Below are 14,482 nucleotides of genomic sequence, written 5' to 3'. Positions count from 1 at the left end.
CTATCATCTACCAATCGGATGGTCTGGAATATGCTATGTGTCCTTTTTGCTTCCTCCTGTGTTCTTAGCACCTGTATCTTATTATAAAGACCAGAAATTGTTTAATGACATTTTCTTGAACCGATTCAAAAGAACAATAAATAATGATGAAGTGGATCAAACTGACACTGCAATATGTCGACTTTAATTTGGGATTCTTTTTCTTTGTTGGTGCAGCCCTAAATAGTGGGAAAATTAGACGCCTGACCGTGACTAATCAAACAACGATGGCTCTTGGAAATATTACAGAAGAGCTCCAAATTACGAGGATTGTGACTTTGCAAAATAGAATGGTGCTAGATGTAATATTAGCTGATCGTGGTGTATATTTATTCATGACCATGCCCCATCTGTCTATGACGCCATTTCCAAACTGCATAAAATAGCTGCAGAAATACATCAAGATCAAGAACCATGGACTTGGTCCGAGTGGTTATGGGGAATCATTTCTACTTGGGATTGGAAACTGTTAATGGGAATAGTAATTATAGGAGTCATCTTCCTCACTTGCTGTTGCTGCATTCAATGTGCCCCCATGATATGTATAACTACTTGTAATAGTATTAGACCTCCCCAATCAATAATCATGAATTGAATCGAGAAATGATAATGCAATCGGAAATTAAAGAATTTATGAAAATCGATCTACAAGATTAAGTATTTGTAAAATGGATTCAGCATAGGCTAAAAAGGAAGGACTGTTGAAATATAAAAATCCGATTCTCTCGTTTTTTGATTCAGCTATGCATCATCCATTTTTACCCCTGTCCTATTTCCAGCCCCGGCTCTCTCCTTGATACCACACCTCCATAAACATTGGTAAAGAATCTAGATTGGTGTATTGTAGGCTGTGCATACATGCAGAGTCAGCGCAAAAGAACAGCTGGCATCTGCTTGGGGTTTCTAGACAATGACAAAGCCTTAAGTAAAGTTTACTTAGATGGCCTACCTTATTGTACAGTCTCAGTACGCGACAATTGCGCAAGACACTAAGGTTGTCGATTATTACCATTACTTCATTTGTGTGTTCTTCCCAAAGCTCTATTTACCCCTGGGCGTCCCTTGTTTGTGATCTTTTGCTAGAAAAACCCATGCAACCGTCATTCAGTGTGCTTCCTCCTTGAGTATCTCTATGGTGCTTGTCGGACGATGCCCCATTCATGAATGCTAATAAATGATCTTTGGTTTGTACTTCACTCCAGTGTCAATTCCTCCTTACTTGTTTAGAACCTGTGGACGAAGGGTGACCCTTCACCAGTGTTTTTTTAATAAATCCGCTTCCACAGATGATGCACACTGAATGAGGAACTGGTTCAATCGCTACCAACCATTGTTTAGGTTTTCTCTTTTGCATTACTTTTGAAGTCAGGATTGCATTCTCTGCCATGGGATACTATGTGTAGCACACAATATTATCTTAAGGGTCTTGTCCACTGTTTCATCAATAAATCTAATCGTCTTATCTGGCCATAATGTCACAATAAAGATGTTTGGAAAATAAAATTCACAGCACTGGCCCATTGTCAGGTCCAGTTTTATAATAACATGTTTGGTGCAAGAGAAATATCAAATTATAGTGATGAGGATTGACAGTTTCCATCTTTAACTATATAACAAAAACCTATCTCTGTCAACTTTCTCTGGTTGGATCCACGTGGCTGCCAACACATTGGCAGATACTAGAAAAAGTAGTTGTTTCTCTCTCAGAACTCTAGTCTGCATATTTGTCTCAATCACTGAGAACTGCATGTGTTGTTGCCACAGTGACGGGATTCACTGAAACGTTCTGTGTACAACCAAACAATTTGGTGGTTCAACTGTGTTCATAATAATCAACAAGGAAGTGTACCAACTTAGAATGATGAGAAGCAGAAATGAAATCTAGAGTAACCTTGAATTTGCAGAAGTCAGAAATGAATCTTTATTAATCAGGTTTACAGGAAAGAAAACAAACCCTTTGATAAAAATGACAGTGGCACCTTCAAAGAACCTTATTTAACCCCTTCCATGCTGCGCGAATTCCGCCGCTGTGCTGACGGTTTCTTGCGCGGGCGTGGTCATGACGGAACGGTTCCGTCATGAGCACAGCTCAACCGTGGCTCATGACGGAACCGTTCCGTCATGAGCACCGAAGGGGTTAAGAAACATCTGAAATTGTAAGGAAAAAACTGTGAACAAAACCCTTTAATGAGACTGTATGCTGCATCCCTCGGACCTTCACAAGAGTATTGCTAATGTAGCCCACTCTATAACTGCACAACAATAACATACTTAAAGGCCTATATCAGCTTGTGGCTGAATTTACGTTAGCTCTTAATCAGCCCTGTGCTCCAATATCCATCTCTCCACTTATTTTAAGGCAAATATCTGTGTTCTGATAGTCAGTGAAGAGTGAGGTGATGAGCGTACATCATTTATCCACTTTAGCAACAGGATACAGTACAGGAATGTGTTAATACAAATCAGACAATGTGATGGGGACATTGTTTATTTAGTAAAAAGCCTCATGAGACTAACCTCACATTTTTATCTAATCTAGCAATGACAGCATGACTGTAAAACATCACTCAATACTAAACTGAGTAGTGCAGACATCAAAAGGCCTTTTAACTTTGTGAGTTGGGATCAACAGAGATTCCCAAGGACAACTTGGTTCCATAAAATGGCGGCTGGCCTGAAGTTGGTCTATTGAGTTACATTTAATTGGTCAAGTTAAAGAGCAAACTTCACAGTCTTTTCCTCACTTAGCAGTTATGATTTCTATTTTCTGTAGCATAAAGATTCCAGTCCAGGCTCACAGGTTGGAAGTTGTGCTGACTGTGTTCAGAATCTTCGTTCTGAGGATGACAGCACCTTGCCATCAACCTCCTCGGTCACGATGGTTCGGACCTGAGTGGTAGATGTGCTTGTTTTTGTGCTGGAGCTGGCAGAGGAGCTAGATCCTCCTAGGATACAAAGAAAAAACATATATTACCGATAACACCTGTGAATTTACTATTTATATTAAATCTGACCCTTGTAGCAAGACACATATAGGAATTTAGAAGGGCGACATATAATCACATACATTTATAGGAATATTATTGTGATGAAAATCATGCATTTTTTACAAGTTCATTATATTTGGTGTCTAATTGTTGAAAGAGAACAGATCCAGGTGGTGTGCGTATCTGATTCCCATGCCTATATTTGGTAAAATGTAAAAGTCAATTACATGCTAATAACAATGGCATGGCCACTAGAAGGAAAACGTAATTTCTAATGTGCATGGACACACCAGTGTTTCTTATGGTATTCAATGCATAGAACAATCTCACCGATGTTAAGAGACAAGTTAGATTAAATTAAGGATAAAAGTTTGCAAGCATTGAGGTTGGCAATAGATAGAAAAACAAGCATTTGCAATACAATAGGTCTCGCATTAGGAAAGTTTGAGCTATTGGTATTGTAAATGCCAAATTTTGTATTTATGTGTTGGTTTTGAAAATATCTAAATTAATAGCTTTGTCATTTACAATTCCAATAGTTTTAACTTTCGCACCAAATACATAGCACCGACAAACACTGACCGAAAACAAAATAAAATTCTTAAAATGCGTTTTGGAAACGTTTTGTTCCTGTAACGTTTGTGACTTTTTTTAAAAAGTGAAAATGCACCTACTGACATCGTACAAAATAGGGGGCAGTGTGTAAGAGGGCAGTGTGTGAGGGGGCATTGTATGAGGGCAAAGTGTGAGTGTGTAAGGGTGCGGGCTGTGTGTGTGTGCGGGGTGTAAGGGTGCAGTGTGTGTGGCCTAAAGTAGTGTAAGTGGGTAATGTGTGAGGGTGCAGAGTGTATAGGGGCAGTGTGTCAGTGGGGCAGTGTGAGGGGGTGCAGAGTGTGAGGGGGTGCAGAGTGTGAGGGGGGTGCAGAGTGTGAGGGGGTGCAGAGTGTGAGGGGGTGCAGAGTGTGAGGGGGTGCAGAGTGTGAGGGGGTGTGTGTGTGGTCTGTGTAAGAGTGGGGCAGTATGTGTGGTCTGTGTGAGAGGGGGGCAGTGTGTGTGGTCTGTGTGAGAGGGGGGCAGTGTGTGTGGTTGCTGGAGCAGAGTTTTCAGTTTGAAAATTCTGGGGCTTTTGAAGCTCTGGCATGTCTATTCGTTGTATTAATTTATTAATAATTAATAATTAATTATTTGTCTTGTGCAAGTACGTTTATATTAATCAATCTGTTTGTCCTAACAAGAAAGGGTTACAAGTGAGTGTGCTTAAATGTGCTGACTCATAATAACGCGTGTGTTAAATGTGTTTTTATGTTTAAACGTTGCTATGTGCTGTTTATTTTTGAGCACAAAACGCTTTTGAATTAATGCTTTTCTATGTTGCAAGTGCTAGATAAATGCATACACATAAGGGTATTAGTGGGGTTAACACTGTTTAATCACTATGCTGTAGTAACGTTGTTTTTGTCTCTTTTAATTAAGATGGTCTATTAAGGCCTATGTTGGCCTGGGAAAGAAGGCTGAATAAGTGAGCCTGACTGTGATTATGATTTGGAAACTGAGACGAGGGAGACCCCTGCTGGAAATGGTCCTGAAGCTAACTGACCATGGTCCTTGTCGGAAAACTTTCCATGAGGACGGCAGCAGTTTTTGGGAAGTCTCCAAGAGAAGTGAAAGTGTCCTTGGCAGCCTTGGGAAACAAAGGAGCCTTAGAGGGAAGCTCTGAACTGTGGCTCGATGGCCGAGGAGAAGCAGGATAATTGTGATACATGTTTTATTTTCTTGGTTCCTGTTCCGTAGTTTTCGTTATGTGTATTTTTCCTGAGCGGAGATTCACAAATGTAGCAATGTTACATCCTTTCCTTCTCGCTCTGCTCAGCAAGTCCGGCGGACATTACAGCTTTTTCTATGTTTCCAATGTATCTTTCTATTGTTTAAAGTATTATAAGATGTTAGCCTAGAGAGGGTCTTTTGCCACTTGCCATTTTGCCTTTGCCACGTATTGAATCTGCGTTGCTGAGGATTGATGCTGACGGGACTTCGTCTTGAGAGACATTTACCGAGAGACTTGTCCTGACCCGTTCTGACATTTAGCTAGAATAGGTAACTATGAGAAATGATTTACTCTGATTGATTTCCTTTGACTAATTTTAGATAAAGCAATATAATTTTAAACATGGTGTTGGATATTCTTTCTTGTCAATTATTGGGTTTGCATTATTGATTATTGTTGTATATATTGTATAGGTTATGCTTAGGGACAGTCACAAAAACCAGGTCTTAACGACCTCGATATAGATGCAGGGTGTTCAGGAGTGTTTCCTTCCACAGGTTTATTGCTGGTAGAGTATTTGAGCGTATGTTAGTGAAATGGGCCCTAGCGTATGATGTATGCATGTGCGTGTAACTGTGAGATTACTTACCCATGGTAGTGGGAATATTGTACACACCCTGATCTCTATCATGGTCTGCGCAAGAGGGGGGCTGTGTGTGGGCTGTGTGCGAGGGGGCAGTGTGTGTGGTCTGTGTGCGAGGGGCCAGTGTATGTGAGGACCAGTTGCAGGCGACTTGCGAGGGCAGACCTCAAGACACAGCGAGGCGCAACAGAATAAAAGTGCAGTTAGTGGAGAGAGTGATCTTCATCAGAATGTAAGCAGGAAAGCAAAGAATGAAAGTCATACAAAAGCATATGTGTTTGAGTGCGTAAAGTAAAATTATGAAACACACAATCAAAAGTAAATAAATATAAGAGATGAATGCAAAGCACAGAGGCAGGAGGTCAAGTAGTAAGTCACGCAGAGCCGAGATTTCGGAAAAGTTGCGAGAAAGAGAATGCGGGGCGGAACTACACAGAAGGGGAGAGACGCGTGGGCAGAGAGGAGCCTGTGAGAACGCGCTGCGGAGATCAAAGAAAAGGTTTGCGACCATATGGAGAGTGAGGGGGTGTGCAGCCTGGTGAGCTGAATGCGTGTGGCAACAGAGGGAGAGCGCGGCGCGCGCGCGCGAGCCACAACATTTTCAGACCGCAACGTCCACGTGAACTTTGTTCATTTGGTAAATAAAGTTAAACAATCATTCTAATTTAAGCACAAAACACATAGCACCAATCGACATTAACCGACGAAAAAAAAAAAAAATCTACTGATGCGTTTTAGAAACACTTTGATCCTGTAACGTTTTTGTTTCTGTTAAAATTTAGAAAAGGCACCTACTGACATCGTACGAACTAGGGGGCAGTGTGTAAGAGGGCAGTGTGTGAGGGGGAATTGTATGAGGGTACAGTGTGAGTGAGTAAGGGTGTGGGCTGTGTGTGTGTGCGGGGTGTAAGGGTGCAGTGTGTGTGACCTAAAGTACTGTGAGTGGTTAATGTGTGAGAGCAGTGTATGTGGGGGCAGTGTGTCAAGGGGTCAGTGTGTGAGGAGGGGTCAGTGTGTGTAGTCTGTGTGAGAGGGGGGCAGTGTGTGTAGTCTGTGTGAGGGGGCAGTGTGTGTGGTCTGTGTGAGGGGGAAGTGTGTGTGGTCTGTGTGAGGGGGCAGTGTGTGTAGTCTGTGTGAGGGGGGCAGTGTGTGTGGTCTGTGTGGAGGGGTAAGTGTGAGTGGTCTGTGTGGAGGGGTAAGTGTGAGTGGTATGTGTGAGGGGGGCAGTGTTTGTCGTCTGTGTGAGAGGGGGCAGTGTGAACTTTGTTCATTTGTTAAATAAAAGTACTGTGAGTGGGTAATGTGTGAGAGCAGTGTATGTGGGGACAGTGTGTCAAGGGGTCAGTGTGTGAGGAGGGGTGAGTGTGTGTGGTTTGTGTGAGAGGGGGGCAGTGTGTGTAGTCTGTGTGAGAGGGGGCAGTGTGTATAGTCTGTGTGAGGGGGGCAGTGTGTGTGGTCTGTGTGAGTGGGCAGTGTGTGTGGTCTGTGTGAGGGGGCAGTGTGTGTAGTCTGTGTGAGGGGGCAGTGTGTGCGGTCCGTGTGGAGGGGTAAGTGTGAGTGGTCTGTGTGGAGGGGTAAGTGTGAGTGGCATGTGTGAGGTGGGCAGTGTTTGTGGTCTGTGTGAGAGGGGGCAGTGTGTGTGGTCTGTGTGAGGGGGCATTGTGTGTGGTCTGTGTGAGAGGGGGGAAGTGTTGGTTAGTGACTTGTCAGTAAACTGTATTTCTATTTTCTTTAAAGGCTGTATTAGTATTGAAAAAAATACACAATCTGACACTGGCTCACGTAAATGACTGCAGTGCCTTGGAAGTAAACAGTATTCTTATTTATTTGAGGGTGAGGAGGTGCAGAATGTGAGGGGGCTAATGTGTGTAGGGCAGTGTGTGAGTTGGCATTTTGTGGGGTCTAATGTGTGTAGGGGAGTGTGTGAGGTGGCAGTTTGGGGGGTCTAATGTGTGTAGGGCAGTGTGTGAGGTGGTATTTTGTGTGGTCTAATGTGTGACAGGCATTGTGTGAGGCAAAACAGAATAAAAGGATAAAAGTGCTGTTTGTTGAGAGAGTGTTTTTTTGTTTGTTTTGCATGACAATGTAAGCAGGAAACTCAGACAAAAGCATACGTGTTTGGATGCGTAAAGCAGAACAAAGAGGCTGGAAACTATTGAAGACGAGGGCAGACAGCAAAGCACAGAGAGGCGAGACAGGATAAAAGTGCTGTTTGTAGAGAGAGTGATTTTTTTTTCAGCATAAGATTGTAAGAAGGAAAGGAAACAATGAACGTGTTTGTGTGCGTAGAGTTAAATAAAAAAAAAACATTCAAAGTAAATAAATATAATAGATGCATGCAAAACTCATAGGCACAAGGTCAAGTAGTCAGTCGCACAAAGCCGAAAGTCAGAAAAAGATGCGAGAAAGAAAAAGCGGAGGGGAACTACATGGAAGAGGAGAGACGCGTGGGCGGTAAAAAAAAAAATATTCAAAGTAAATAAATATAATAGACGCATGCAAAACTCATAGGCGCGAGGTCAGTAGTCAGTCACACAAAGCCCAAAAAAAAAAAAATGCGAGAAAGAGAAGGCGGGGCAGAACTACACGGAAGGGGAGAAACGCGTGGGCGGAGAGGAGCCTGTGAGAACGCGCGGCGGAGTTCAAAGAAAAGGCATGCGACCATATGGAGAGTGAGGGGTGTGCAGCCTGGTGAGCTGAATGCGTGTGGCAACAGAGGGAGGGCGCGCGCGCACGAAGTGTCTGGTAGAAAATGGAAGCTGTAAAGAATGCGCGTGGTTGTGGCAGTTGTTGACAATGTGCGTGATTGTGTTCACATGAACTGTACGCGATACGCAGCTAGGTAGACTTTTCGGACTGCTTACTATAATCTCGCCTATCCATTCCTGCGGAATAGAATAGGCGAGACCTAACAAGTGGTAGATTTGCCATTCAGGACTCTACGATATGTCTTTAAAAACTGTGCGGGTTGAAATCAGGTACATTAGCTTGTGAAAAACTGACTTATAATTATTATTAGTCCTTTTTATTTCAAATTCAGTGGGAAGAACTTCATTAATTCCTCATCCATTGCAGTTGAGTATGGCAATATGTCTATTTCCTTGGCTTTTATGATTGGATGGAAGTAATTTGCATAGTCATGAAGGTCACACCTTTGATCCATCCTACTTCTGTTGGCATCACTACAGTTTGAGGACATTAGTGCCAGCTCCTTTAGTTAATAATGAGTACAATCATACTGTGGTGTTGGCCACTGGTACCAAAACACAAAGCAGAGATAATCATGGGCAAATTCACATTCTGGCTCGAGTAATGCAGAGCATTCTTTAATTATGATTTCTGTTTTGTTCTTCTTCCTACATTTTGCTAAAACTTTTAATAAAATCTATAAATTCTCTCCTTAATAAGACCGTTCCCCCACGTTATCTAAGGTGGGGTTAGCGGACTACGTTGGGCGTCACCTAATTTGCACATTCCTCCTAAATTCCAGGAGGGACACAGTCACATGGCAGGCAATTCAAATAAATGATTGCACTTTCATCAACTTATTTGGTGCATGAGTAGGAATTTTAATTTCCCTCTGGTGCCGTCTTTAATGTCATCTGTTATGCTACTGTTTTGTGGATCTATTCTATAAAAAGAAAAGCTACTCACCGCCTTTTACAGATGCAGATGTCCAAGCGGCAGATCTGTGAAAAAGACCTCTTTGTTAACCATGTGGCAGATAAAAAACACATTTATACAATTCAAAAACTTAGATTGTATTGGATGAACTATAGAGTCTACTGACCTACCAAGAATGCAATAGAAGATAAACATTGGTTTTACATTATACAGCTATTTTTAAATTTATTAAGGTCCTCTTCATACTCTCCATCTTATGATGGTTTTGTAACAAACACACACAAGCCAGCATGCACCCATACTCCCAGAAGAACTGAAGCCCTCATCATACTCCACAAAGCACCCTGTTCAGTCCAGATTCTGTTGGCATCAATACTCGGATTTATTTAAGTTACATCCACGCTCAAGACGTACAACGTAGGGGTTGCCATGGACGAGGACGGAGAGGATGAGGAAAGAGAGAGAGACCATGGCAAGGAGGAGGCAGCCACAGTAGGTAAGTGCCTTTTCTTTTTATATTTAAATTAGGGAGGGTGGAGGGGAGCAGAGTTTTTTTCCAACTCCGTGGAACTCCGCGCAGTGGCACTACTCCAGCTCCGCCCAGGGATAGATAGGTACCAATTGGTGCAATGAGTTTCATCTGTGGGACTCTAAATCATAGCTTCTTTTCAGTATTAAACTAAATGTCAACTATTATGCATGGATTTCTGACACAAGATTATCTAGGTACACCGGAATTAGTAAACCTGTCATTGCACCTGGTATAAATCAAACACTACATTTTTTAATGTCAGGAATAGCATGATCCCAAGATCTTCAGTTAACATGCTATGCAATGTAGTTTTTTATAGCGTGCCAATCACCAGTGAGGGTATGCAGGTGCTTGCCGGTAGGTAGGTGTGGGCTTCCCTGGAGTAAATCAAAGAGCCAAGTCTTTAGCTTCTTGTGGAATTTGAGGAGCGACACAGAGGACCTGATTTGGTGGGGGAGGTTGTTCCAAGTCTTAAGGGTGGTGTGTGAGTAAGCGCAACCCCCACTCTGTTCTTCTGTATGCAGGGGATGTGTGTGAGTGAGAGACTGGCTGAGTGGAGGTGTGTGGATGATTGGTGGAGGTGATGCATGTGTTGATGTAAGTGGGGCCTCTGTTGTGCACTCTACAAAATTGTGACAGAGGAAAAAATGTGAATTGATGCATAAAGTTTTCGAAGTGATTGCATTTTTTGGGAACCACAACAAATAAGAGATGGTAAAGTGAAACATATTGACTTTCGAAAAAGCTTTTTCCATGTTTGACAACAGAATGAATGCAATACATCTGTGGTGGCCATCTTGGAAAAGGATTTGTTAAATTATTACAAATGAATTTGTAAATGTCTGAGATGGATATAAGTGCATCCAAGGCAGCCATCTTTTAATGCATTTGTAACATTTTAACAAACCCATTTGAAGATGGCCACCGTGGATGCCCACATCTTCAGTGGTCACCTCTGAATGAATGTATTAAAATAAAACAAACCCATTCCTAAGTGCCTGCTGTGCATGCCTTCACAGGCACCAAAGTAGGTGGCCATCTTCACATAGTCCTAAAACCATTTTAGGGTGAACACTCTGTGATAGCGTCACTTGAGTGAAAAAGTAGAAAAGAAAATGGACTGGGAGAAGTGCGCAAAGAGATGGAGGGGAGCAATTGATGAGCTGCACCAGGGTAAATTTCAGTTTAGAGAAAGCTATCTTCACAAGTTGTGCAGATGAGCTATGCGTCACAGTGAATCTGAGTTAAAATTGTATGGGCAGCCACCGGAGGTTCGGGATGTACACTATTCATCAGCCATAACCAGTCTTTATATTGGACGATAGAATGGCGCTCAATGAGGATCCTATTTCATGCCTGATGAAGAATGGGCTTTATTGATGCTGTCTGTGAAGCTGTGATGTGAAGGTATCTTATGCCACTTACTTGGCATCCTGACCCTCTAGCAGCTGTCGGTACATGTCGATTTCCATTTCCAGGTGGTTCTTCACATCCAGGAGCCTCTTGTACTCCATGTTCTGGTTCTCCATGTCGCCTCTTAGGTTTACGAGCTGTGCTTCCAAACCGCTGATGATATTTTGGATTTGGAGGAGCTGGGCTGAACTGGGGTGGCGTAGTGGGCAAAAGAACAATGGATTTAACCCAGATCTCTTGACTGGGGGAGAATATCTGCATTGTCAGCATTCCGTCCATCATTTGTTTGTTGTAACGCTTTTCGCCCTAAGTGGGATGGGTATTCCCAGACGTGGGACCCGTGCTCACTACGCCACTGGAGTCAAGCTATCCTGGCTGATGACGGCTGATAGCCAGAAACCGGTCCTAGGATGCTTGATTCCGATCCAGGGAAGACATGGCTTGGCAGTTCGGGCTGGACTGTTCCCATAAGGCACAGGGTCAAGACTGATTTGCATATGGCCATGTCTGAACTGGGGTGGCGTAGTGGGCAAAAGAACGATGGATTTAACCCAGATCTCTTGACTGGGGGAGAATGTCTGCATTGTCAGCATTCCGTCCATCATTTGTTTGTTGTAACGCTTTTCGCCCTAAGTGGGATGGGTATTCCCAGACGTGGGATCCGTGCTCACTATGCCACTGGAGTCAAGCTATCCTGGCTGATGACGGCTGATAGCCAGAAACCGGTCCTAGGATGCTTGATTTCGGTCCAGGGAAGACATGGCTTGGCAGTTCGGGCTGGACTGTTCCCATAAGGCACAGGGTCAAGACTGATTTGCATATGGCCATGTCTGAACTGGGGTGGCGTAGTGGGCAAAAGAACGATGGATTTAACCCAGATCTCTTGACTGGGGGAGAATGTCTGCATTGTCAGCATTCCGTCCATCATTTGTTTGTTGTAATGCATGATAAAAGCAACAGCATTTTCGAATACCTGGGGCAAGCGAGTAGTATATTAGGGGCATGTAAGTGGTTGCCATTTGAGGATAAATTCAAAGACCAAAAAGGCGAAATGGTACATAGTAGGTCTTAAAATTGACAGATTATAGTCAACATATTTTAAAGTGATCATGTAAACAAGTTCCTATATTTGGAATTAGTGGTATGATAGTTTATGATGGATTCAGTTGACACAGAAGGTTAAAACTATCTAACCACATCACACAACATAGCTACTAACAGATTAGCTGCCACCCAACAGTTTGCTCCTCATCATAACTCAACTGCATTAGTTCTTATTTTTCATTTACAAAGGATAAACCACAATCCTGCATCTTCTCCAACACCTTTTCCCTAATTTTGTGCTGTAGTTAATTTTTCAGTGGCTTTTTGGTGGTTACCCAAATCTACCTAAGCAAATGAATGCTATTGCGAGCGTGGAGCATACCGACAAACTCAACTCATCTAGTGAACCATACTGTAGAATTGTTTTATTATGATTGGATATGGTCTGAACTATAACGTTAACATACCATGCTGAGTTGTGACTGCAGTTCGATTTCCAAGCCCTGCAAGCTGCGTCTTATTTCGGTAATTTCGCTCTTCCCGGAATGCACCTGCTCCACGTTGGCCACCACCTCCTTCTGCAGCTGTTCACTCTATATGTCAAAGGGGATGGGGGTGGGAATACAATTTTTTTTTTTAGCAAGTAACATTTAGTAATGACGCTTTGTGAAAGTTAGTTATGCAGATGTTAAGTTGGCCAACGTACAGCGGCAAGGAACCTGCCCTCGGCTTCTCTACGGTTCTTGTCGGCCATGAACTCGTACTGCTCTCTCATCTCTGCAAGAACCTTGGTCAAGTCATTCCCTGGAGCAGCGTCCATCTCCACGCTGACCTTGCCGGCCGCATGTGTGCGAATTTCACCCATCTCCTATACAGAAAGAACACAAATAGTCACTCTTAGTAACAGTATGAATAATTTGTTTCCAACAAAAGTTTTGAGCTATTTATTTAAATAAAAACTAAGAGCTCAACTTACAAAAGAAATTCTGTGAGCAAGTGTGACTTAATCCAAACATAGGTGTAACTAACACCCAACATAGGGCTGACATACACCGATCATAGGTGTGACTAACTTACAACGTAGGTGAGACTTACATTTTATTTCCGAGAGTAAGACGGCAATAAAGCATAAAGCCGGTTCACAAAGCATTTTATGAGTATGTGAAGTAAAACTACAACACTACTACTTCACTGACTCACAAATGCCTTGGTGAATCAGCCCTGAAATGTCCAACTCAAATTAGCAAAAGTGTAAAGAGGGCACTGTCTTTTCTATTTGTAATAAGTATATATGAGTAGTTCTTGAGTATTCAAATTGTATTCCCGTTTTACATATTTTGAGGATGTGATCTAGGACGTTTAGAAAGAGATAAAAGAGCCCTCTGTACACAGAGAAGCCAACAATGTGGGATATGCCAATAGTAGGCAATGTGTTGGGCATGATATGATAAAGCACAATCTTATTGATAATGTATTTGAGGTTATTGATTTGGAGAATAAGGGACTCATTAGGAGTTTGGCAGACAGACTACTCTTTCAGAATTTGTCGAATATCCTGTCCGCCATGTTTCAGGTGCCATAGGGTATAATACACATGTAATACGGTGGATGGCAGATCCACCACATTTGTGATTGAGTATTTTGTCCACCGAACCCTAAATAAGTAGCAAAGGTATCCCAGTGACCGGAGATGTGTAATCTTCTTAAAGAAATTGAACAATTTTGTATGCACAGAGAAACTGATAATATGTCAGTGCTCAGAAACATGAGCTGAACGATCCCAGTTTTTGATAATAAATTTGGGTTCCTAGATGGAGGTCATGCAGAGAAAGCCCTTCCAGTGTAAGATGATATGGATAATGTCTCTGGGATCAATAGCACGGAGAATTATGTGAAAGACAGTTATTGATACTGAGTTGTGGACCGTCGGATGTGCATAGCCATTGATGACGTCTTTATGATCATATATTGTGAAATGATAGAGGGTCCCTCTGATGGAGCAAGGACTCGTATAAAAGGAGACTTGCTCGGAAGCAATTCCCTCAAATAACTCATAACTCAGTAATAATTGTGTTTGTAAGAACTAATCTGCACCAGAATTCGTACATTTAAATCTAGGGGAAGCTTGCCTACGTGTATTACTAACAAGTACTCATAAACAAAAGAGGGCCCCTGAATATCAGAATGTAGGGAGAGGAGGGCAGGGGAAATCACAAAACAATAACAACAAACCTCCCCCTATTGATTAATTGATAGGTAATGCATCCAAGGAAAACGAAAAAAGACATCATTGTCCCACAGGCAATATTTTCATCTTAATTTATTTTATCAAAAGAATTATTTTTGTGGAAAAATTATATTTATAGATTCAGTTATAACAAATCCAATCATTTCTATACATAAAATCAGTAGAACAGCCCCACCAGAACATAATA

General features: G+C 42.3%; 1 pseudogene across 1 annotated transcript in view; it reads right to left on the bottom strand.

Annotated features, from left to right (window-relative positions):
- Nucleotides 1–2,518: 2,518 nt before the first annotated feature.
- The window catches only part of LOC146870298 (keratin, type I cytoskeletal 19-like), a 52,220-nt pseudogene continuing 40,256 nt past the window's right edge, over nt 2,519–14,482 (bottom strand). The window contains exons 5-9 of the transcript XR_014978215.1: nt 12,754–12,915; nt 12,515–12,640; nt 11,016–11,239; nt 9,089–9,123; nt 2,519–2,984 (exon numbers count right to left, since the gene is read on the bottom strand). The product of XR_014978215.1 is annotated as a keratin, type I cytoskeletal 19-like (transcript). The remainder of the gene's footprint in view (nt 2,985–9,088; nt 9,124–11,015; nt 11,240–12,514; nt 12,641–12,753; nt 12,916–14,482) is intronic.

The sequence above is a fragment of the Triturus cristatus genome, chromosome 1_1 (assembly GCF_964204655.1).
Source record: "Triturus cristatus chromosome 1_1, aTriCri1.1, whole genome shotgun sequence".
Classification (NCBI taxonomy): Eukaryota; Metazoa; Chordata; class Amphibia; order Caudata; family Salamandridae; genus Triturus; species Triturus cristatus.
The sequence above is the reverse complement of the archived record's forward strand: the minus strand, read 5'-3'. Positions and strand labels throughout refer to the sequence as shown.